Genomic DNA, 25,815 nt, shown 5'->3' with positions numbered 1-25,815 from the left:
TGTCAACCTGATTCTCTGTTCACCTAGCAGTAAATAGGTACCTGGGAGTTAGACAGCTGCTACGGGCTGCTTCCTGGGGATGTGTGTTCATGTTGTCAAGAGAGAAATATGTGTAGCAGATCTAATAGCTCGAGTCTGCAGACATAAATAGTAAATACAAATAGTAAATACTCAGACAAATGAGGAAGTCGAACCCTGTGAATGTTGTACCACCATAAACTGGTAAGGCGAAACAGAACAGAGAACGAGTGCAGAATAGATAAGTCTAAACTCACGCATGAATAAAATGAAATGGCAAATCATCTTATTACTAAGGATAAAATACCTAAAATCCTTTGCACTGTATCCATATTTCTCTCCCAGTAGATAAACGACATATGAGGTTAAGAAACAAGTAGTGTATTGTGAGGACTAATAATAATAAACAGCAGCTCCCCTATGACCCTGGAATATCTCCATTGCTCAATTACGTATTAACGATAAGACCTACCATTAATGTATAATGATTAACTAGTAAATATATAGATCTTGAAATGGAACATTTTCTGTAACTTGCTGACATTATAATTATAAGGTGTGAAGGATAGATGAAATTGTTAATGTAATAATCTCCGTTGAGGTCTGATGAAGACCTTTTGTGTCCTCTTAATGTTCTATGTACACCAGTGTTTGTTGGACTTAACTACAATGGTGTGATGTTTGGGGCGGGGTTGAGCAGGTCTCGGAGACTCCTCACCATGATGGAGAGACAACTACTTGAGTCAGGAAAAGAAAACTATTTGGAAGTGAACATAAATCAAGTTCTATCACCCGAAGCACACATTTATGGGATGACAGCAGGTAAGTATGCGAGGGTGGCACACATGTGTGGAGGCCCACACGTGTAGAGGCCCTCATGTGTAGAGGCACACACGTGTAGCGGCACAGTGACCTGCAGGAGAACGCTCTCAGGAGGCAGACTGCCTGTCACAGGCCGGCACCATACCATCCACCCACACCAACTCACTGTCCAATTTCCACCTAGAAAGTTGAAGGGTTTGCTACATGACTGGTCCCGTCACTGAGAGGACTGAGTAGCGAGGAAAGGTTGAAGGGACAAGACCTGACTGGCAGAAGAGAAGGGTATAAGAGGGAGCATTATCACCCAATATGTGCTTACTTGAGGCGCTGACAGAGTGAAGTAAAACATAATGTTTAGCATGAAGCGGGTCGGGCCGCTAGGACACGGCTGACAGCTAGGAGCTGAGGTGCGCCATAGAGGCGTAAGGGCACCTTACAACTCTGTAGAGGTGTAAGAGAGTGGTAAGGGGAGATTAGAGGGTAAAAGAGCGCCACCTTGCTCTAGGAGAAGTGAGCAAGGGAGAGGGACCTGAGAGGTAAGGTAGGTGATGCTAACTCAATACATAGTTTTAGTACGAAGCAAGAAGTGAGGCCCAGGAGCTAAAGCTTACCATAAATATACATATACAGTATATGAGTAAATGTATCGGAGAACACAAACACTAAACAGAAGCAAACACATGGTGGAGAGTTGGTGAAAGTTTGTCAACACCGTTCTTGACGCGTATGACATCCAGGCGCGCGCCCACGTGCACGCACGCACACACACACACACACACACACACACACACACACACACACACACACACACACACACACACACACACACACACACACACACACACACACACACACACACACACGCACACACATTTAACTTTATACGTATACACATGCATATGTGTGTTCACATGTATGTTTATATGTGAATTAAAAATTGTCTACATAGCTTCACAAGATTATTACTTAGCCAAATGACCGGCGGGGTTCGGTTCCCGGACCCATTACGGGCCTCTGTAACCCTTTTACACCGCCGGGTGGGTATGGGGTGCATAATAAACGACCAAATTAACCCATAGCACTTTAAAAATTTAATGAAGACTTTGTTGTTCGCTGAACCTCGTTTTGGCTATGGAATCTGTATATATGTTTGTGAATAACGAGTCGAGGGCGACGTCTAGGAGAGGAGAGCGGGCGCTGGGTTATGTCTTAATCTGAGGTGATGGTGGGAGTGTTGTGTGGTGGTGTGAGTTGGTGATGGATACACCAGGCTGTCAGGGCTCGCGCCACCTCTCACACACAAACTTAATGTAGTGAAGGACGTTGTCGGAAAATCCGACACCATTTAATAATCATACAGATAATAGCTGTGTTGTATAAACAAGTTAACCATAGAAAATGTAACTTGTAGTGGAATTACCGTCTAAAGAAAACGGGATATCATCACCACATACTATTATAATTCACCACCTATTATGGTGGGAATTATTCTTAAATACATTAGTCTTTGGACTTTACCATCAGAAAAACATCTCATATAAATTAACTTAATTATCAGTATTAAAGTAGAGTAAATGTGACCCTTCTATCACTTTCTGATATTTGGACAATGTAAGCCAGGCGTCAGAGGAGGAAGGAGAGAGCCATTGTTGTGTCACCTCCGAGACGTGTGGAGCAAATTTGGCTCCTATCATATCTGGACAATGTCGGCCAGGCGTCAATAGTATGGAGTGTTAGATGCAGCCATTGTTGAGACTAGACCAGAGGCTCACACGGGAGGAAATTCGGCTCCTGTTAAATTTACTTGGACGTAGTGTTATGGAAACTAAAAGTGTACCATTATCAACACGCTGTCTACAAATTCAAGTTAAGTGTTCTTTCCGAAACCCATTATCTATCATTAGTGGCCATTAATGTCATTGGGTAGGGTTAGCCGGTTAGAACGCGAAATCGCCTCATACTAAAGGTAATTAAGCCAGGTCTTTATTGTTCCATGTACTGTATAGTGTTTTCTCTGATATAGCTTGTCATATATAGGATTCTGGCTTCACAGCTAGCGCACTTTTGACAGGTCAAGACGAGGAAGATTTTGTGCACCAGTTACTGGGTGATGGAAGCTACCTCAAAGAGGATAATTTGGTGTCTACACCCTAGTTATACCTGGTGGACTAACCTGCTGTACTATAAGATAAGGAACCTCTTCAATGTATGTAGTTAATTCTGTAGTTTGATTGGCTGCATATATATAAATATAAACCCCCCCTAATGTGTAGAGGATCGATTTGTGAGATTATTGCAGAAATACAGTCCACTTATCATTATACAAATTGCTATCGAAGTATATAAATTAACGTAAATATAAATTCATATAAATTAAATAAATATAAATCTCACAGGTCGGTTCCCACATTATTTGGTCCTTCGAACCGGATTATTCGGTCCTATGAACCCACATTTGGTCATCTTAGTACTGGATGAACCAGTTAACCAGTGGATTCATTAAATATACTAGTGCAGTGTTATTTAAACAAAGCCAGCAGTCATGACGGCGGCGTTGACTCGTGCGAGTTCACGAGCCCCGCTCAGTTCAGATCAGCCTTAGTCAGCGGTTTCATGTACACCCACAGATTTGGTGGTGTGTTATTCGGTGAAATGACAGCGCTAATATAGAAGCCAGCCAAATTAGTGACTGTGTCTTCGCGATATTGTTCACGGATTTCGTGGTGTTAAATTTCGCGAGAGATTATCCACGAATTTTGTGGACTTTATTTCGCGAGGTCACTAATAATATTTAATACTTCTTGATAATATTAGAAGTTTCACAGAGGCTAATTAAGAGGCTATTATCAATAATTGTGTATATTATTTCTCCAAAATAGAGAATCATTTAATATATACTGCACTAGTGTTCACAGTATAATATTTACTAATTGCCAACCCACAACAGGGTAGGATATTAACCATTGACTAGTTGAACTATTATCGTTCATCCTAGTCCCATTATTACCATAGTCAGTTGTACTATATTGAATAACCTAACACCATTAATGAATGGTCCAGACCCTATTTTGGGTGTAATTTTTATCAACTCGAGTTGAGTTGTGTATATATAATAATTTACTTATGATCATTACACCTTTGAGTGATTAATTAGTGTCTCTACCATCCTAGGGTGATATAGAAGAGCTAACCTAAAGGTACTTCCAGTGACACTGGTTTATCACTCAAATCATTAGTGTGGATGATTGTATATATATAATGTGTATTAATTTTAAGTGCTAACCTCTAGTAGAGGTAGGATTACAGCCTAGCGAGTGCAGAATTTACCCTAGGCTACCATCAGTGCTTGTTCAGTATTATGAGCAGCCCAAGTACAAGTCCCACAAGGCTTCACCAACTAGCTAGTATGGATAATGCTGGCAATGAGAAAACTGTCATACATCTAGTACTACAATTGCTGGATTTACCACAACCTGATCAGACTGCTGACTCATTACAATCCTTCAGCATGGAGTTTGAGTCACTACTAAGAACATTCAGTCTTAAGGTTGATATAACTACTAGTGAATGGATGACCAAAGTAGTCCTTCAACGAAAATTGTCCAGCGATATACTAGATGAATTATATGCACATCAACATAACACCATCCTGACAGTACAGGACATCACTGAAGGTTTACATTCCATCATAAACAAACGACGAGCAAATGAGGAAGTTAAAGCCTCTTGCAAGCCTTCAGTAATAGAAAATAGTCAATTAAAGGGTAAAACAACTTCCCCAAATAAACATCAGTCAATTACTCTAACATCAAGTTGCAGAAAATCTGACAATGCAGCAGCAACCTCCAAGCCTACTGTTACTAGTTCACCCAAACCGGTAACTTCCAAACGTGCAGTAGGCTGGGGGACATGTATGTTCTGCAAAAAGAAACATTCAACATACCGTTGTGCTAATTATCCAACCAGAGACACTCGTATGGAGCGACTCCAGGAATTAGGGAGATGTGCAAGGTGTCTCAAGTCACACAACATAGACTATTGTGATACCCAATTCAACACCTGTAACAGATGTAGAAGAGGTAGGCACCATGCAGCACTGTGTAAATATACGAAATTAACGTATTCAAGACCCAAGGTGGAAGATAGCATTCCCACCACAGTACAGTACTGCAAGGTGCAACAAACAAAGAGTGTCCAATCAGCAAAGTCTAAAGGTAATACGACTTTGCCTACTGCCCAAATTACCATCCTGAATAAGAGGGCCAAGGTCCATACCCGTGGGTTGTTTGACCAAGGATCCCAGAGAACATATATCACTAAAAAGCTGGCAGATGAACTACAATTAAGGCCTGTAGCCCAGATGTCATTCAACATCTCAGGGTTTGTAACAGATGCAGGACCTCAAGTCTACCAGGTGGTACAACCATCAGTACGCTTAGGCAGGTACGTCTGTCGAGTACAAGCCATTGTGGTGGACAAAATACCAGTAGACCTACAAGTTCAAGGTCTGAGAGCAACAGCCAAATTCCTGAGAAATAGAGGAATAAAATTGGCAGATAATATTAAGTCTGATCACCTCACTGACTTCGGTCTCCTTGTAGGGACAGACTATTGTCATCGATTCATCGGTAGCCCTACTAAATATCAGGGTATAACCATGTTAAACTCTGCAGGAGGTAAATTACTCTCAGGCCCAGTATCAAGCCTGAGGAGACCTATGCCTGCAGATAAACAATACCAGTAGAAATCTAAATTTGTCAGCTGATTATATTTCTCCAGTAGCATTATACTAAGGAGATTACAGCTGACTATACCAACAGAGGTTGATGTTAGTATCATCATTTAAAGCTGAAGAAGAGTTCATGAGGCCTCAGTGGCAAATCAGTGAACAGTAGCCTAAAACAGCTACAAGTCACTGCGACCAATGTCACTGAACCCACTGCAGTCTCAGAACCATACTTTACTTTAATGATGAGCTATTCAATCCTCTGAATCAATTAACTGAATTAAACCCCAATAAATCTGATGACTGATTTGATACATTTATTATTTAATCAAGATGTATTCCATGGGCCTCAGTGTTTATATATCAGTGACCAGTTACCTGAACAAACTTCAAGTTAAATCTAATGTCACTGATCTCATTGCAGTCCCTGAATCATACTTGACTGTAGTACTTGATCACATCCAGTCTTCTGGGTTAAATAATATGTAATTAGGCTTGAATATTAGCCTTTCAAGAGTTGACAGGGAAATGAAATCGCATTAGACTTCTAACCCCTGCAACTATAGTACGGGACATCCGTCCTGTACGAACAGACACACAAATGTGTGATTACTAACTACTAACATCAAATTAATCTAATAATCCGAAGGAGGAGTATCGGTGTTCGTCTGTTCTAAATAGGACTTCGACCCGTGAGCAGCCCCCTGGGGAATTATGTCGGAAAATCCGACACCATTTAATAATCATACAGATAATAGCTGTGTTGTATAAACAAGTTAACCATAGAAAATGTAACTTGTAGTGGAATTACCGTCTAAAGAAAATGGGATATCATCACCACATACTATTATAATTCACCACCTATTATGGTGGGAATTATTCTTAAATACATTAGTCTTTGGACTTTACCATCAGAAAAACATCTCATATAAATTAACTTAATTATCAGTATTAAAGTAGAGTAAATGTGACCCTTCTATCACTTTCTGATATTTGGACAATGTAAGCCAGGCGTCAGAGGAGGAAGGAGGGAGCCATTGTTGTGTCACCTCCGAGACGTGTGGAGCAAATTTGGCTCCTATCATATCTGGACAATGTCGGCCAGGCGTCAATAGTATGGAGTGTTAGATGCAGCCATTGTTGAGACTAGACCAGAGGCTCACACGGGAGGAAATTCGGCTCCTGTTAAATTTACTTGGACGTAGTGTTATGGAAACTAAAAGTGTACCATTATCAACACGCTGTCTACAAATTCAAGTTAAGTGTTCTTTCCGAAACCCATTATCTATCATTAGTGGCCATTAATGTCATTGGGTAGGGTTAGCCGGTTAGAACGCGAAATCGCCTCATACTAAAGGTAATTAAGCCAGGTCTTTATTGTTCCATGTACTGTATAGTGTTTTCTCTGATATAGCTTGTCATATATAGGATTCTGGCTTCACAGCTAGCGCACTTTTGACAGGTCAAGACGAGGAAGATTTTGTGCACCAGTTACTGGGTGATGGAAGCTACCTCAAAGAGGATAATTTGGTGTCTACACCCTAGTTATACCTGGTGGACTAACCTGCTGTACTATAAGATAAGGAACCTCTTCAATGTATGTAGTTAATTCTGTAGTTTGATTGGCTGCATATATATAAATATAAACCCCCCCCCCCTAATGTGTAGAGGATCGATTTGTGAGATTAAGAGATTATTGCAGAAATACAGTCCACTTATCATTATACAAATTGCTATCGAAGTATATAAATTAACGTAAATATAAATTCATATAAATTAAATAAATATAAATCTCACAGGTCGGTTCCCACAGACGTTGAAGACACAGTGTGTGTACTCACCTAGTTGTGTTTGCGGGGGTTGAGCTCTGGCTCTTTGGTCCCGCCTCTCAACTGTCAATCAACTGGTGTACAGGTTCCTGAGCCCACTGGGCTCTATCATATCTACACTTGGAACTGTGTATGGAGTCAGCCTCCACCACATCGGTAGCTCGGTCTGGTTCAGGTTTTAGCTTTCTTGATCCTTGCTGGCGAGCCCCGTATTCTTGAGTTATATTCTTAGCTGGAGGTTATCTTGAGGTTATCTCGGGGCTTAGCGTCCCCGCGGCCCGGTCATCGACTAGGCCTGCTTTTTGTTACACATCCCCTAGGAAGCAGCTCGTAGCAGCTGTCTAACTCACAGGTACCTATTTACTGCTAGGTGAACAAGGGCATCAGGGTGAAATAAACTGCCAATTTGTTTCCGCCTCCGCTGGGGATCGAACCCGGAACCTCAGGAACAGGAATCCCGAGCGCTGTCCACTCAGCTGTCAGGCCCCCGGATGGGTGGAGGCTAGTACACCAGTGTTGTTCCACCCGTCTACCAGTACACCTGTGTTGTCCCACCCGTCTACCAGTACACCAGTGTTGTCCCACCCGTCTACCAGTACACCTGTGTTGTCCCACCCGTCTACCAGTACACCAGTGTTGTCCCACCCGTCTACCAGTACACCAGTGTTGTCCCACCCGTCTACCAGTACACCGGTGTTGTCCCACCCGTCTACCAGTACACCTGTGTTGTCCCACCCGTCTACCAGTACACCAGTGTTGTCCCACCCGTCTACCAGTACACCAGTGTTGTCCCACCCGTCTACCAGTACACCAGTGTTGTCCCACCCGTCTACCAGTACACCAGTGTTGTCCCACCCGTCTACCAGTACACCTGTGTTGTCCCACCCGTCTACCAGTACACCAGTGTTGTCCCACCCGTCTGCCAGTACACCTGTGTTGTCCCACCCGTCTACCAGTACACCAGTGTTGTCCCACCCGTCAGCCAGTACACCTGTGTTGTCCCACCCGTCTACCAGTACACCGGTGTTGTCCCACCGTCTACCAGTACACTGGTGTTGTCCCACCGTCTACCAGTACACCAGTGTTGTCCCACCCGTCTGCCAGTACACCTGTGTTGTCCCACCGTCTACCAGTACACCAGTGTTGTCCCTCCCGTCTACCAGTACACCAGTGTTGTCCCACCCGTCTACCAGTACACCAGTGTTGTCCCACCCGTCTACCAGTACACCTGTGTTGTCCCACCGTCTACCAGAACACCAGTGTTGTCCCACCCGTCTGCCAGTACACCTGTGTTGTCCCACCCGTCTACCAGTACACCAGTGTTGTCCCACCCGTCAGCCAGTACACCTGTGTTGTCCCACCCGTCTACCAGTACACCGGTGTTGTCCCACCGTCTATCAGTACACCGGTGTTGTCCCACCGTCTACCAGTACACCAGTGTTGTCCCACCCGTCTACCAGTACACCAGTGTTGTCCCACCCGTCTACCAGTACACCAGTGTTGTCCCACCCGGCTACCAGTAGACCAGTGTTGTCCCACCGTCTACCAGTACACCAGTGTTGTCCCACCCGTCTACCAGTACACCAGTGTTGTCCCACCCGTCTACCAGTACACCGGTGTTGTCCCACACGTCTACCAGTACACCAGTGTTGTCCCACCGTCTACCAGTACACCAGTGTTGTCCCACCGTCTACCAGCACACCGGTGTTGTCCCACCCGTCTACCAGTACACCTGTGTTGTCCCACCCGTCTACCAGTACACCAGTGTTGTCCCACCCGTCTACCAGTACACCAGTGTTGTCCCACCCGTCTACCAGTACACCGGTGTTGTCCCACCCGTCTACCAGTACACCAGTGTTGTCCCACCCGTCAGCCAGTACACCTGTGTTGTCCCACCCGTCTACCAGTACACCGGTGTTGTCCCACCGTCTACCAGTACACTGGTGTTGTCCCACCGTCTACCAGTACACCAGTGTTGTCCCACCCGTCTGCCAGTACACCTGTGTTGTCCCACCGTCTACCAGTACACCAGTGTTGTCCCTCCCGTCTACCAGTACACCAGTGTTGTCCCACCCGTCTACCAGTACACCAGTGTTGTCCCACCCGTCTACCAGTACACCTGTGTTGTCCCACCGTCTACCAGTACACCAGTGTTGTCCCACCCGTCTGCCAGTACACCTGTGTTGTCCCACCCGTCTACCAGTACACCAGTGTTGTCCCACCCGTCAGCCAGTACACCTGTGTTGTCCCACCCGTCTACCAGTACACCGGTGTTGTCCCACCGTCTATCAGTACACCGGTGTTGTCCCACCGTCTACCAGTACACCAGTGTTGTCCCACCCGTCTACCAGTACACCAGTGTTGTCCCACCCGTCTACCAGTACACCAGTGTTGTCCCACCCGTCTACCAGTAGACCAGTGTTGTCCCACCGTCTACCAGTACACCAGTGTTGTCCCACCCGTCTACCAGTACACCAGTGTTGTCCCACCCGTCTACCAGTACACCGGTGTTGTCCCACACGTCTACCAGTACACCAGTGTTGTCCCACCGTCTACCAGTACACCAGTGTTGTCCCACCGTCTACCAGCACACCGGTGTTGTCCCACCCGTCTACCAGTACACCAGTGTTGTCCCACCGTCTACCAGTACACCGGTGTTCTCCCACCGTCTACCAGTACACCTGTGTTGTCCCACCGTCTACCAGTAAACCAGTGTTGTCCCACCGTCTACCAGTACACCAGTGTTGTCCCACCGTCTACCAGTACACCTGTGTTGTCCCACCCGTCTACCAGTACACCGGTGTTGTCCCACCGTCTACCAGTACACCAGTGTTGTCCCACCGTCTACCAGTACACCTGTGTTGTCCCACCGCCTACCAGTACACCGGTGTTGTCCCACCGTCTACCAGTACACCAGTGTTGTCCCACCATCTACCAGTACACCAGTGTTGTCCCACCGTCTACCAGTACACCTGTGTTGTCCCACCCGTCAACCAGTACACCAGTGTTGTCCCACTGTCTACCAGTACACCAGTGTTGTCCCACCGTCTACCAGTACACCGGTGTTGTCCCACCGTCTACCAGTACACCAGTGTTGTCCCACCCGTCTACCAGTACACCAGTGTTGTCCCACCCGTCTACCAGTACACCAGTGTTGTCCCACCCGTCTACCAGTACACCAGTGTTGTCCCACCGTCTACCAGTACACCAGTGTTGTCCCACCCGTCAACCAGTACACCAGTGTTGTCCCACCCGTCTACCAGTACACTGTTGTTGTCCCACCGTCTACCAGTACACTGTTGTTGTCCCACCGTCTACCAGTACACCAGTGGTGTCCCACCGTCTACCAGTACACTGGTGTTGTCCCACCCGTCTACCAGTACACCAGTGTTGTCCCACCGTCTACCAGTACACCAGTGTTGTCCCACCCGTCTACCAGTACACCAGTGTTGTCCCACCGTCTACCAGTACACCAGTGTTGTCCCACCCGTCTACCAGTACACCAGTGTTGTCCCACCCGTCTACCAGTACACCAGTGTTGTCCCACCGTCTACCAGTACACCAGTGTTGTCACACCCGTCTACCAGTACACTGGTGTTGTCCCACCGTCTACCAGTACACCGGTGTTGTCCCACCCGTCTACCAGTACACCAGTGTTGTCCCACCCGTCTACCAGTACACCAGTGTTGTCCCACCCGTCTACCAGTACACCAGTGGTGTCCCACCGTCTACCAGTACACTGGTGTTGTCCCACCCGTCTACCAGTACACCAGTGTTGTCCCACCCGTCTACCAGTACACCGGTGTTGTCCCACCGTCTACCAGTACACCGGTGTTGTCCCACCCGTCTACCAGTACACCAGTGTTGTCCCACCCGTCTACCAGTACACCAGTGTTGTCCCACCCGTCTACCAGTACACCGGTGTTGTCCCACCGTCTACCAGTACACTGGTGTTGTCCCACCGTCTACCAGTACACCAGTGTTGTCCCACCCGTCTGCCAGTACACCTGTGTTGTCCCACCGTCTACCAGTACACCAGTGTTGTCCCTCCCGTCTACCAGTACACCAGTGTTGTCCCACCCGTCTACCAGTACACCAGTGTTGTCCCACCCGTCTACCAGTACACCTGTGTTGTCCCACCCGTCTACCAGTACACCAGTGTTGTCCCACCCGTCTGCCAGTACACCTGTGTTGTCCCACCCGTCTACCAGTACACCAGTGTTGTCCCACCCGTCAGCCAGTACACCTGTGTTGTCCCACCCGTCTACCAGTACACCGGTGTTGTCCCACCGTCTACCAGTACACTGGTGTTGTCCCACCGTCTACCAGTACACCAGTGTTGTCCCACCCGTCTGCCAGTACACCAGTGTTGTCCCACCCGTCTACCAGTACACCAGTGTTGTCCCACCCGTCTACCAGTACACCTGTGTTGTCCCACCGTCTACCAGTACACCAGTGTTGTCCCACCCGTCTGCCAGTACACCTGTGTTGTCCCACCCGTCTACCAGTACACCAGTGTTGTCCCACCCGTCAGCCAGTACACCTGTGTTGTCCCACCCGTCTACCAGTACACCGGTGTTGTCCCACCGTCTATCAGTACACCGGTGTTGTCCCACCGTCTACCAGTACACCAGTGTTGTCCCACCCGTCTACCAGTACACCAGTGTTGTCCCACCCGTCTACCAGTACACCAGTGTTGTCCCACCCGTCTACCAGTAGACCAGTGTTGTCCCACCGTCTACCAGTACACCAGTGTTGTCCCACCCGTCTACCAGTACACCAGTGTTGTCCCACCCGTCTACCAGTACACCGGTGTTGTCCCACACGTCTACCAGTACACCAGTGTTGTCCCACCGTCTACCAGTACACCAGTGTTGTCCCACCGTCTACCAGCACACCGGTGTTGTCCCACCCGTCTACCAGTACACCAGTGTTGTCCCACCGTCTACCAGTACACCGGTGTTCTCCCACCGTCTACCAGTACACCTGTGTTGTCCCACCGTCTACCAGTAAACCAGTGTTGTCCCACCGTCTACCAGTACACCAGTGTTGTCCCACCGTCTACCAGTACACCTGTGTTGTCCCACCCGTCTACCAGTACACCGGTGTTGTCCCACCGTCTACCAGTACACCAGTGTTGTCCCACCGTCTACCAGTACACCTGTGTTGTCCCACCGCCTACCAGTACACCGGTGTTGTCCCACCGTCTACCAGTACACCAGTGTTGTCCCACCATCTACCAGTACACCAGTGTTGTCCCACCGTCTACCAGTACACCTGTGTTGTCCCACCCGTCAACCAGTACACCAGTGTTGTCCCACTGTCTACCAGTACACCAGTGTTGTCCCACCGTCTACCAGTACACCGGTGTTGTCCCACCGTCTACCAGTACACCAGTGTTGTCCCACCCGTCTACCAGTACACCAGTGTTGTCCCACCCGTCTACCAGTACACCAGTGTTGTCCCACCCGTCTACCAGTACACCAGTGTTGTCCCACCGTCTACCAGTACACCAGTGTTGTCCCACCCGTCAACCAGTACACCAGTGTTGTCCCACCCGTCTACCAGTACACTGTTGTTGTCCCACCGTCTACCAGTACACTGTTGTTGTCCCACCGTCTACCAGTACACCAGTGGTGTCCCACCGTCTACCAGTACACTGGTGTTGTCCCACCCGTCTACCAGTACACCAGTGTTGTCCCACCGTCTACCAGTACACCAGTGTTGTCCCACCCGTCTACCAGTACACCAGTGTTGTCCCACCGTCTACCAGTACACCAGTGTTGTCCCACCCGTCTACCAGTACACCAGTGTTGTCCCACCCGTCTACCAGTACACCAGTGTTGTCCCACCGTCTACCAGTACACCAGTGTTGTCACACCCGTCTACCAGTACACTGGTGTTGTCCCACCGTCTACCAGTACACCGGTGTTGTCCCACCCGTCTACCAGTACACCAGTGTTGTCCCACCCGTCTACCAGTACACCAGTGTTGTCCCACCCGTCTACCAGTACACCAGTGGTGTCCCACCGTCTACCAGTACACTGGTGTTGTCCCACCCGTCTACCAGTACACCAGTGTTGTCCCACCCGTCTACCAGTACACCGGTGTTGTCCCACCGTCTACCAGTACACCGGTGTTGTCCCACCCGTCTACCAGTACACCAGTGTTGTCCCACCCGTCTACCAGTACACCAGTGTTGTCCCACCCGTCTACCAGTACACCGGTGTTGTCCCACCGTCTACCAGTACACTGGTGTTGTCCCACCGTCTACCAGTACACCAGTGTTGTCCCACCCGTCTGCCAGTACACCTGTGTTGTCCCACCGTCTACCAGTACACCAGTGTTGTCCCTCCCGTCTACCAGTACACCAGTGTTGTCCCACCCGTCTACCAGTACACCAGTGTTGTCCCACCCGTCTACCAGTACACCTGTGTTGTCCCACCCGTCTACCAGTACACCAGTGTTGTCCCACCCGTCTGCCAGTACACCTGTGTTGTCCCACCCGTCTACCAGTACACCAGTGTTGTCCCACCCGTCAGCCAGTACACCTGTGTTGTCCCACCCGTCTACCAGTACACCGGTGTTGTCCCACCGTCTACCAGTACACTGGTGTTGTCCCACCGTCTACCAGTACACCAGTGTTGTCCCACCCGTCTGCCAGTACACCTGTGTTGTCCCACCGTCTACCAGTACACCAGTGTTGTCCCTCCCGTCTACCAGTACACCAGTGTTGTCCCACCCGTCTACCAGTACACCAGTGTTGTCCCACCCGTCTACCAGTACACCTGTGTTGTCCCACCGTCTACCAGTACACCAGTGTTGTCCCACCCGTCTGCCAGTACACCTGTGTTGTCCCACCGTCTACCAGTACACCAGTGTTGTCCCACCCGTCTGCCAGTACACCTGTGTTGTCCCACCCGTCTACCAGTACACCAGTGTTGTCCCACCCGTCAGCCAGTACACCTGTGTTGTCCCACCCGTCTACCAGTACACCGGTGTTGTCCCACCGTCTACCAGTACACCGGTGTTGTCCCACCGTCTACCAGTACACCAGTGTTGTCCCACCCGTCTACCAGTACACCAGTGTTGTCCCACCCGTCTACCAGTACACCAGTGTTGTCCCACCCGTCTACCAGTAGACCAGTGTTGTCCCACCGTCTACCAGTACACCGGTGTTCTCCCACCGTCTACCAGTACACCTGTGTTGTCCCACCGTCTACCAGTAAACCAGTGTTGTCCCACCGTCTACCAGTACACCAGTGTTGTCCCACCGTCTACCAGTACACCTGTGTTGTCCCACCCGTCTACCAGTACACAGGTGTTGTCCCACCGTCTACCAGTACACCAGTGTTGTCCCACCGTCTACCAGTACACCTGTGTTGTCCCACCGCCTACCAGTACACCGGTGTTGTCCCACCGTCTACCAGTACACCAGTGTTGTCCCACCATCTACCAGTACACCAGTGTTGTCCCACCGTCTACCAGTACACCTGTGTTGTCCCACCCGTCTACCAGTACACCAGTGTTGTCCCACTGTCTACCAGTACACCAGTGTTGTCCCACCGTCTACCAGTACACCGGTGTTGTCCCACCGTCTACCAGTACACCAGTGTTGTCCCACCCGTCTACCAGTACACCAGTGTTGTCCCACCCGTCTACCAGTACACCAGTGTTGTCCCACCCGTCTACCAGTACACCAGTGTTGTCCCACCGTCTACCAGTACACCAGTGTTGTCCCACCCGTCAACCAGTACACCAGTGTTGTCCCACCCGTCTACCAGTACACTGTTGTTGTCCCACCGTCTACCAGTACACTGTTGTTGTCCCACCGTCTACCAGTACACCAGTGGTGTCCCACCGTCTACCAGTACACTGGTGTTGTCTCACCCGTCTACCAGTACACCAGTGTTGTCCCACCGTCTACCAGTACACCAGTGTTGTCCCACCCGTCTACCAGTACACCAGTGTTGTCCCACCGTCTACCAGTACACCAGTGTTGTCCCACCCGTCTACCAGTACACCAGTGTTGTCCCACCCGTCTACCAGTACACCAGTGTTGTCCCACCGTCTACCAGTACACCAGTGTTGTCACACCCGTCTACCAGTACACTGGTGTTGTCCCACCGTCTACCAGTACACCGGTGTTGTCCCACCCGTCTACCAGTATACCAGTGTTGTCCCACCCGTCTACCAGTACACCAGTGTTGTCCCACCCGTCTACCAGTACACCAGTGGTGTCCCACCGTCTACCAGTACACTGGTGTTGTCCCACCCGTCTACCAGTACACCAGTGTTGTCCCACCCGTCTACCAGTACACCGGTGTTGTCCCACCGTCTACCAGTACACCGGTGTTGTCCCACCCGTCTACCAGTACACCAGTGTTGTCCCACCCGTCTACCAGTACACCAGTGTTGTCCCACCCGTCTACCAGTACACCAGTGTTGTCCCACCGTCTACCAGTACACCAGTGTTGTCCCACCGTCCACCAGTACACCGGTGTTGTCCCACCGTCTACCAGTACACCAGTGTTGTCCCACCCGTCTACCAGTACACAAGTGTTGTCCCACCCGTCTACCAGTACACAAGTGTTGTCCCACCGTCTACCAGTACACCAGTGTTGTCCCACCCGTCTACCAGTACACCAGTGTTGTCCCACCCGTCTACCAGTACACAATTGTTGTCCCACCCGTCTACCAGTACACAAGTGTTGTCCCACCCGTCTACCAGTACACAAGTGTTGTCCCACCGTCTACCAGTACACCAGTGTTGTCCCACCCGTCTACCAGTACACCAGTGTTGTCCCACCGTCTACCAGTACACCAGTGTTGTCCCACCCGTCTACCGGTACACCGGTGTTGTCCCACCCGTCTACCAGTACACTGGTCCAACACCGGTTGTCTTATTCCTCGTTTAAATGGTAAATTCAACACAGCTCAAAGGCACGCGTGCACGTTCCTAGGCACGTGTTGCACGTTCCTAGGCACGTGTTGCACGTTCCTAGGTACGTGTTGCACGTTCCTAGGCACGTGTTGCACGTTCCTAGGCACGTGTTGCACGTTCCTAGGCACGTGTTGCACATTCCTAGGCACGTGTTGCACGTTCCTAGGCACGTGTTGCACGTTCCTAGGCACGTGTTGCACGTTCCTAGGCACGTGTTGCACGTTCCTAGGCACGTGTTGCACGTTCCTAGGCACGTGTTACAGGCCAAACACGCCGCAACGTTGTGTCTTAAAATGCTTGTTGGTTGGAGTTTGTTGTTGTTAAAATTCAGCTGCTGGGAACACAGTTGCAAGTAGCACGGGCAAGAGTGAGCCCGTGATGGACTTACCAGACACAGGCGCGGGGCTGTAACTGTTCTGTGGTGGTTGGCGTTTGATCAGTGTTGATAAATGTTGGGGGAGGAATGTTGTGATGATGCGAGTGATGGGGGAGGTGAGTGATGGGGGAGGTGAGGGGGGGAGGTGTGAGGGTGACGCCAACACCTGAGACAACCTGCCAGCTGTCATCCTGACACCACAAGGCTCTGTCTGTACAGCCTCACCTCTATACTCACCTAGTTGTGCTTGCGGGGGGTTCAGCTTCGGCTCTTTGGTCCCGCCCTTCATCTGTGTGTGTGTATTCACATAGTTGTGCTTGCGAGGTTTGAGCTCTGCTCTTTCGGCCCGCCTCTCAGCTGTTAATAAACTGTTTATATTATTACTATTTTTTTCTGTGTGTGTGTGTGTGTGTGTGTGTGTGTGTGTGTGTGTGTGTGTGTGTGTGTGTGTGTGTGTGTGTGTGTGTGTGTGTGTGTGTGTGTGTGTGTGTGTGTACTCACCTAGTTGTACTCACCTAGTTGTGCTTGCGGGGGTTGAGCTCTGGCTCTTTGGTCCCGTCTCTCAACTGTCAATCAACAGGTGTACAGGTTCCTGAGCCTATTGGGCTCTATCATATCTACACTTGAAACTGTGTATGGAGTCAGCCTCCACCACATCACTTCCTAATGCATTCCATTTGTCCACCACTCTGACACTAAAAAAGTTCTTTCTAATATCTCTGTGGCTCATTTGGGCACTCAGTTTCCACCTGTGTCCCCTTGTGCGTGTTCCCCTTGTGTTAAATAGACTGTCTTTATCTACCCTATCAATTCCCTTCAGAATCTTGAATGTGGTGATCATGTCCCCCCTAACTCTTCTGTCTTCCAGCGAAGTGAGGTTTAATTCCCGTAGTCTCTCCTCGTAGCTCATACCTCTCAGCTCGGGTACTAGTCTGGTGGCAAACCTTTGAACCTTTTCCAGTTTAGTCTTATCCTTGACTAGATATGGACTCCATGCTGGGGCTGCATACTCCAGGATTGGCCTGACATATGTGGTATACAAAGTTCTGAATGATTCTTTACACAAGTTTCTGAATGCCGTTCGTATGTTGGCCAGCCTGGCATATGCCGCTGATGTTATCCGCTTGATATGTGCTGCAGGAGACAGGTCTGGCGTGATATCAACCCCCAAGTCTTTTTCCTTCTCTGACTCCTGAAGAATTTCCTCTCCCAGATGATACCTTGTATCTGGCCTCCTGCTCCCTACACCTATCTTCATTACATTACATTTGGTTGGGTTAAACTCTAACAACCATTTGTTCGACCATTCCTTCAGCTTGTCTAGGTCTTCTTGAAGCCTCAAACAGTCCTCTTCTGTTTTAATCCTTCTCATAATTTTAGCATCGTCCGCAAACATTGAGAGAAATGAATCGATACCCTCCGGGAGATCATTTACATATATCAGAAACAAGATAGGACCGAGTACAGAGCCCTGTGGGACTCCACTGGTGACTTCACGCCAATCGGAGGTCTCACCCCTCACCGTAACTCTCTGCTTCCTATTGCTTAGATACTGTGTGTGTGTGTGCGTGTGTGCGTGTGTGCGTGTGTGTGTGTGTGTGTGTGTGTGTGTAACGACCGCTTCCCTCTGTAATAATAACCGCGGCCGCTATTGTAATAACCCAATGTTTCCCAGTATTAATTCTGTTATCTTGTTATCTCTCGTGATCGTAATATACGCTCTCTGTTGTACATCTCTGTCTCTTCACTCAATACCCCAGCTTAACACTGTTACAGTCCAGTATGACCCCTCACTGGACTGCCACGTATGTAAGAGGAATATTAAATGAGGAAGATACACCAAGGACAAGGGTTATTAGTTAAAACAATAACAAAACACATTAACACTGCCACCACCTTCCTGACCAACCATACCTGAATGTGTCAATCACCGATCCCCCAGGAAGGCAAGGAATCAGTAACCATGGGACTCCGGGTAATATGAACTTCAGAAATAAATTTTGGAAAATTAGTTTGTGTAATTTACGTTACTTATTTGAATCCAAGGGCAACTTTAGTATCTATTAATAGTAGGAGAACCTGGGGCTTCCAATACAACACCTAAAAATGACAAAGTAGCAAAATATATCAAAGGGGAGTTAAGTGAATACCACTGGACAAGCTATACCATTTATTTTATGAAACATGTAAATTAAGACAATTTGAACACATCACCTATTCTATTTCCCTAGAGGCACAATGGGTATTTACCGAGGACACAAAACTCAAGTGCACTATACCTTAAATACCCGCACTACGGCCAAGATGTTGATGGCTGCCCTCAGCCCCGAGGATACGGGCTTGCGGCCCTGTTCCTAATACACTCCCAAGACACACTGATGAAATTTAGTTTTTCCAACTTATTGCTGGGAAGGATTACTCCTCCCACCATCTAATACAGCCCCAGGGCTCCACCCATTATTTTGGCCCTGGCCAACCATTTAACACGTAGGCCTGAGGTCTGGCTCTCTAGGGCCAATAAGGACTTGGCCCTTATCTCAGGCCAATCACCTTCACTGATCTGTCGTGGAAAGCTACATGAATTTCTGAAGATTGAGTCAGCTCTCCCCAGCTAAAGAGAAGAGGGACAAGGCGCGTCTATGGAGCCCAGGCACCTGCGAGCAATGTTTACAAAACTGATAATTTATGTTCAAGCCTGTCTCCTCTAAGATAGGAGTAGGGACATTTGACTCTGCCTGGTATGGGGAAGGCCGCTGCTGAGAGGGACAGAGAGGGATGAGAGGGGGTGGAGAGGGAAATATCTGAGTGGGGAATTGAGTGGGAGAAGCCAAGGTATCCACGACCACCCTACCCTCAGGTCAACCTCTTGACCCTGACAAATGGGCGACAGGGGGGGGGGAAGAGGAGGAGACGAATGACGGCCAAGGGGAGGGGAGAGGGAGAGGGAGAAGGAAAGGAGGGGAGAAGGGGAGGGAAAAGAGGGGAGAAGGGAGAACCAATGGTCTGAGCCCCAGATCATTACAACTCCCCCTCCTCGGAAATTAAGAAATTTGTGTGTAAAGCAAGTTACACACACTTTTCTTATCCCGAAATCCTGCCCTACCCTAACCATTAACTCCAAAAACAACATTTTTAACCCAACACTATTTTAAACCAATGCCTCAAAACAAAAGAAATTATCTAATCCTAACTAATTCCATACAATACTCCAACAACAATAACGGCACACCCAAAAGGTGTGCCCCAGCATGTATTTATACCTATCAACACAACAGTAATAATACATAAAACATAAGGACAGAGACCGTCCCTATAATCCTGACTGTCCACTTGGATGCAGCCCCGTACCCTTCCAACTACCTGGAAGACAAAATATCCTATACCTGTCTTGATATAGTAACAAATAACTGGAGAAATCCCAACCTAACAATTACTAACTAGCTAAAATCAGCTGATAGCCTTCAGCTATCCCAGTATTCCACCCGGAATAAAGATCAAACACATCACACAAAACATTAAATAAAAAAAATCAATGTCATTAAAAAAGTTAACAAAATTATAAAATTATATCAACATGGAAGAACACTACCTCTCAGGGACCTAGTGTTCCACTCCACACCTGTGGCAACTGTCCACCACAGCGCATCCCAATCTTAAAATCTAAAGAAAAGACACAGAAAAATATTTATTATTAAAAAAAATTCAATGTCCACAGACATGTCCCTTAACCAACAACAACACTCTGGATATAAGTTCCTCAAACTCCTAATATCCCAGAGTTCATATTCAAGTCCACAACAACAGCGGGTGAACACATTTGTCAGACTGTGTACCACATCCTTATTGTTCAGTAAACCACAAAAAAAAATTAAAAAAAAATATGTATAACTATCAGTATCTAGGATCTAGAAAAATCTAGATAAAGTTCCCCACTGATCAACGTTTCTAGAGACCCTACTAGATGGTTCTCAAACTAGTTCACTCATACAACTTATCTAGAGACAGGGTCATTTTCTAGATGTTCACTTTCTAGATTTATTTATCTATTTCACTAGTTCTAGTTTTCAACATTTAATACTGGTCCAGAGAACTTTCCGAAGGTGTATAGGTGCTTACTATCAGATGGAAAATTAAAAGTTGAACTGTTCCGAGTTACCACAGTTTACTATATTAATAGCGTTTATTTGTATATGAAACTTTTCTATAAATATTTTCTCGTTCGTTCCTGTTGACATTTCGTTGCTGTAGATTCCGGCGACTACCTCATGTTGCTTGAAGATCCTGGTCGTCTGGAAGTTCCATTTCCGGCCTCGGCCAACTACGGACAGTACAGGGGGTCTCGTACTACCCGCACCTGACTTGAGTGACAGCTGACAGCTGGCGGCCGTCAGCTCAGGTGGACCCCGCTAACAGGAACCCGGGTTCACCTCTTCTTATCGCTCCCCAAACAGTCTTGATGGATTGTTGTTAACCATGGCTGCCACAGTAGAGCACAGCTTCGACGTGTCACGATGTCTCGCGTTGGTAGTGAGGTTCGAGTGGCGTTGAAGAGGATGGCATGGTGACAGGACAGGAGGGCCCTGCCTCAGCTCCTGGGCGACGTCATCTACCGGCGTTTACTTGTTATCCCGGTACTACTGGGCCGGTACACCTTCCGTGCAACCCCTCGTGTAGCTGAACTTGGGCCGAGGTACAGGATTGTACCTCATCTGGCGATTCCGCAAGCACTCTGTAGGGGTAGTGCTGTTCGTACCTGAGACCACCGCGTTGCATCTTGGTTTCCACAGACGACGCAACCACAGGTTTTGATAAGAGCTGACAAGTCCTTGCAATTAGCGTTCTTCTTCGTAGACCACTCGTCTTCCACTTCCGGTTTTCCCGCAGTCTTGACTACGCGGCTGGTGGGCGTGGTTGGTGATCTTGAGACAGCTAGCCCACGGTTGTGATGGTGACTGGACTCTGCTCCGTGAAGACAGCATGGCTGGACTGGGACAACCTCGTTAGTGACGTGAGGTGTCGGCCGGGTGACTGTACGCCAGTCACCCCTTCCGGATAACCAATTGACGAGTTACCGGGTACAAGGGGGAGGACTTTATGTAACGTGCCTCAGACCCCGATCTTATCAGCCAGGTGGGTCATCCCCAGACCTGCTGATCTCGATCCTTGGTTCACGTGTGACTGGGAGGCTGGAACTGGTGTACCATCAGACCTGAGAAAGACAGACAACAACAAATGGCGGAAGCATGGATATTACTCTGAGGTATAGGAAGTTGGAAACCCCAGAGCAAGGCAAGTATGCTACCTGAGCCATGTACCTCAGTAAATACACACCAGTGCCTCTACAGGATAATTATTATGAAATTACTAAACCTGACTAGGGGAGATCATTACCAATTTACTGTACAGCTCGCGACCTTGTTACCATAGGGTGACAAGATTGAACTTGACTACTGATGAGATCTGACAGGAGGTCATCCTCATCATCTGACTCAGCACTTGGATCATTAGACAGGTCAGGAATTAGACTTGCTGAAGGCAGCTCTAGTTCCTCCCTCGCGTGATAAGGTTTTAACTTATTAATGTGAATCGTTCTCTCAACTTGGTCTTCAAAAATACCTTTAATAACAAAATTAACCGGACCTTTTCTTTCAATTACTCGGTAAGGGCCCCGCCATCTAGGTGCAAGTTTCCTACTCTGATTGGCAGGAGCCGCCTCATTAACTCTCAACACAAGACTCCCGACTTTCAACTCAAGAGGTCGTACCTTTTTGTCATAATGCTGAGCATAGCGGTCTCGTGCTGTCTTGGAAGCCCTGGCTGCAATTCTCCATGCATTTTTCATCTTATTTAAAACTTCTGATGGGTAATCTTCCCCATACACAATATTATGTCTGTTAAGCAGACCTGACGGGAAATTACATGAATGCCCTGTGAACAGCAAAAGGGGTTGGGTGTTAATTGACTGATGGATGGCAGTGTTCAGAGCTAGCTGGACATAGGGGAGTTGTTCGTCCCACGAATTGGCATCATGCTCTGCAAGAATTGCAAGCATATCTTTAACTGACCGGTTCGTCCGTTCTGTCATGCCGTTAGCCTGAGGGTGATAAGCCGTCGTGAATGCTGAAGTGGTTTCTATAATTTTACATACTTCTCTAAAAATATTCCCATTAAATTCCTGACCTCGGTCAGAAACTAACACTTTAGGAGGACCAAATACAGTGACGAACCTATCTAAGAACGCCTTTGCAACAGTTCGTGAATCCTTCTGAGGCAATGCAATCAGTGTGGTGTACCTGGACAGGTGGTCTACCAACACCAATACGTAACGGTTTCCTGAATGACTGTGATGCAGATCAATCAGATCAGCCCCCACCCGATCTAAAGGTTCCAAAATTTCTGGGAATTCTTGCAATGGAGCTTGTACCTTAAGGGTACCTTTCCTCCTTTGACAGTGACCACAGGACTTAACGAAGTTAATGACCTCTGTTAACATACCGGGGAAGAAAAAGAGTGACTTGGCTTTCATGTGAGTTTTAAAAATCCCCGGATGACCTGCAATCTTAGACGAATGTGCGAGTTTCAACGCCGACTTCTTCAACACCTCTGGGATAACCAACTGAAAAACTGCACGATCCTGCTGTCCCTTTACATAAAATAAGACCCCATCCTTCATTTCAAAATCATGAATTGCTAAATTACGTTTCTTCGACGGATATTTTCCTCCCTCCAAAAGTTCAATAATTTCCTTCCACCTTGGTTCGTTCATCTGGAATTCTCGCATTTTCTCACTGGAAATATTTTCAATATTAAGATTTACGTTAATAGTAGCAATGTTTCTACTCAAAGTATCTGGTACAACATGTGATGGACCAGGCTTGTAAAGTATTTGGAATGAGTGAGCAGCTAGTTCATGAGACCAACGTGACATGCGAGGGCACTTAGTTCTTTTCTTAAAAATATGAGTCAACGCCCTGTGATCTGTATAAATGACAAAGTGACGTTGGAAAAGATACGGTTCAAAGTACCTGACACTTTCTACCACAGCCAAAGCTTCCCTATCCGTGGCAGAATAGCGGACCTCCGGACCCTTAACTTTCCTGCTGAAATATGCAACTGGGTGAGGAAGATTGTCATTATCACGTTGCATTAAGCACCCACCAATAGCTATGCCACTGGCGTCAGTGTGTACTTCCCACTCTTTATCAAAATCAGGTACTGCCAAGACTGGGGTGGTAATGAGTTGACTTTTTAATTTTGCATTAGCGTTATCATGCTCAGGTTTCCAAACGAATTTAACATTTTTCTTAGTGAGCTCAGTTAATGGTGCTGTTGTACTTGCAAAACCCTCAATGTGGCGACGGAAATATCCGGCTGCCCCCAGAAACCTTCGAACATCCTTTGCTGTCTTAGGTGTTGGCATGTCAGCAATGGCACGACAGGAGTCTGGGTCAGGTCGGATACCGTCTGTGCTCACCTGGAATCCCAGAAACTTAAACTTCTGAGATGCCAGAGTGCACTTACGCACGTTAAGTTTGAACCCCGCCTTATCTAACAATGCCAACGTCTCAGTCAAATCTCGTAAGTGCTCATCAAACGTCCTGGAGTAGATAACCACATCATCCAGGTACGCTAACGAGTGCCTCCCCAAGACTGGACTGAGGATATAATTAATTGCCCTCTGAAATGATGAAGGCGCTGTCTTTAACCCGAAAGGCATCCGCTTGAATTGATAAGTATGAACCCCATCAGAGAAGGCGGTCTTTTCTCTATCTTTCTCAGCAACTGGGATGGCCCAATACGCAGATTTCGCATCCAGAGTGGAAAAGTATTTGGCTGCCCCAAACTGATCTATTATTTCTTGTATCCGTGGCAAAGGATACACATCACCTTTAGTAATTTCGTTTATCTTTCGGTAGTCAACACAAAACCTATAACTACCATCCGGTTTACGTACCAACACCACTGGCGACAACCATGGTGATGTACTAGGCTCTATCACATCCTGTCTCAACATTTCCTGACACTCATCCCTAATTACTTCCTTCGCCCGTTCCGGAAGTCTCCATTGACGGGTGTAAATAGGAGGATGATCACCTGTAGGAATAACATGCTCGATCCTATCCAGAAGCCCGATCTGATCGTCTTCTGTTGCAAACAGTCTAGGGAATTTACGTAAAATCCCTCTCAAAAGTTTCCTATCTGACTGTTGCACATGTTGCAAATCCAGAGCCGAGATTAACTTATCAACTTCCTGAATATTACTACTTTTCCCTGTCTCGGTCTTGTTTTTTCCCTGTGTACTACTTTCTGTAACATTAAGTGCACTACATTGTGCTATGGTGGCTGGCATCTCCTGGCTTTGATACTGAAAAATTCCTGTATTTTCTACAATTGTAGCCTGAGACACCCTATCACCTGCCCTGAAACGATAGGTTTTGCGCGAGAGATTGACAACTGGAATAAGGGCACCTTTATCAAGCACTGTGATCAAATGATGAGGGATCAACAACCTGTCACATCTCCCAGCCACCTGAAGGGTGGTACCTGGTGCAATGTGACGTCCCACTGATACTTTAATGAATTTAACTGAATGTGGTGGGCAACATTGTTTCACCAAGGCATGTAACCCACATGATTTCTTATCTGTGTCTGGAAGAGACTTAAACAACAACTTAGGGTAGTGAATGTTGTACTTCTGTTTCTTACTAATGGAAGCAATTACTGGAGGATGATCTACCATTTTAATGGGATACACTACCTGGCCCAACTTCAATCTGCACTTCCTTGCTCCCTCTTGAGCCGACAAAGAATAGTTAACTCGTCCCAGAAAATCCATTCCCAACAAAATTTGACCAGGGAATGCAAGATTCTCGACAACCGTGCAATTATGTGGGTAAGCTTCTTCCTTACCTACTTCAAAATTGAGAGTGGCCTGGCCCAAGATATTGATATGTTGACCATTCACTGCTGTTAAATGCTTCCCACAACGCTTAAGGCGTGTCTCTTTAAGTGTGCTGAAGGCTGACTTTTTAATGAGAGTTGCTTGACTTCCGGTGTCCACAAAAACTGTCAATCTCACACCTTCAACCGTCATCTCAAA

At 47.7% G+C, this 25,815-nt stretch overlaps 1 protein-coding gene across 2 annotated transcripts in view; it reads left to right on the top strand.

The window, feature by feature from the left end:
- The window catches only part of Septin1 (Septin 1), an 85,151-nt gene that overhangs the window by 20,157 nt on the left and 39,179 nt on the right, over window positions 1-25,815 (top strand). The window lies entirely within an intron of this gene.

The sequence above is a fragment of the Procambarus clarkii genome, chromosome 42 (assembly GCF_040958095.1).
Source record: "Procambarus clarkii isolate CNS0578487 chromosome 42, FALCON_Pclarkii_2.0, whole genome shotgun sequence".
Classification (NCBI taxonomy): domain Eukaryota; kingdom Metazoa; phylum Arthropoda; class Malacostraca; order Decapoda; family Cambaridae; genus Procambarus; species Procambarus clarkii.
This window is presented reverse-complemented; position numbering and strand designations above follow the sequence as displayed.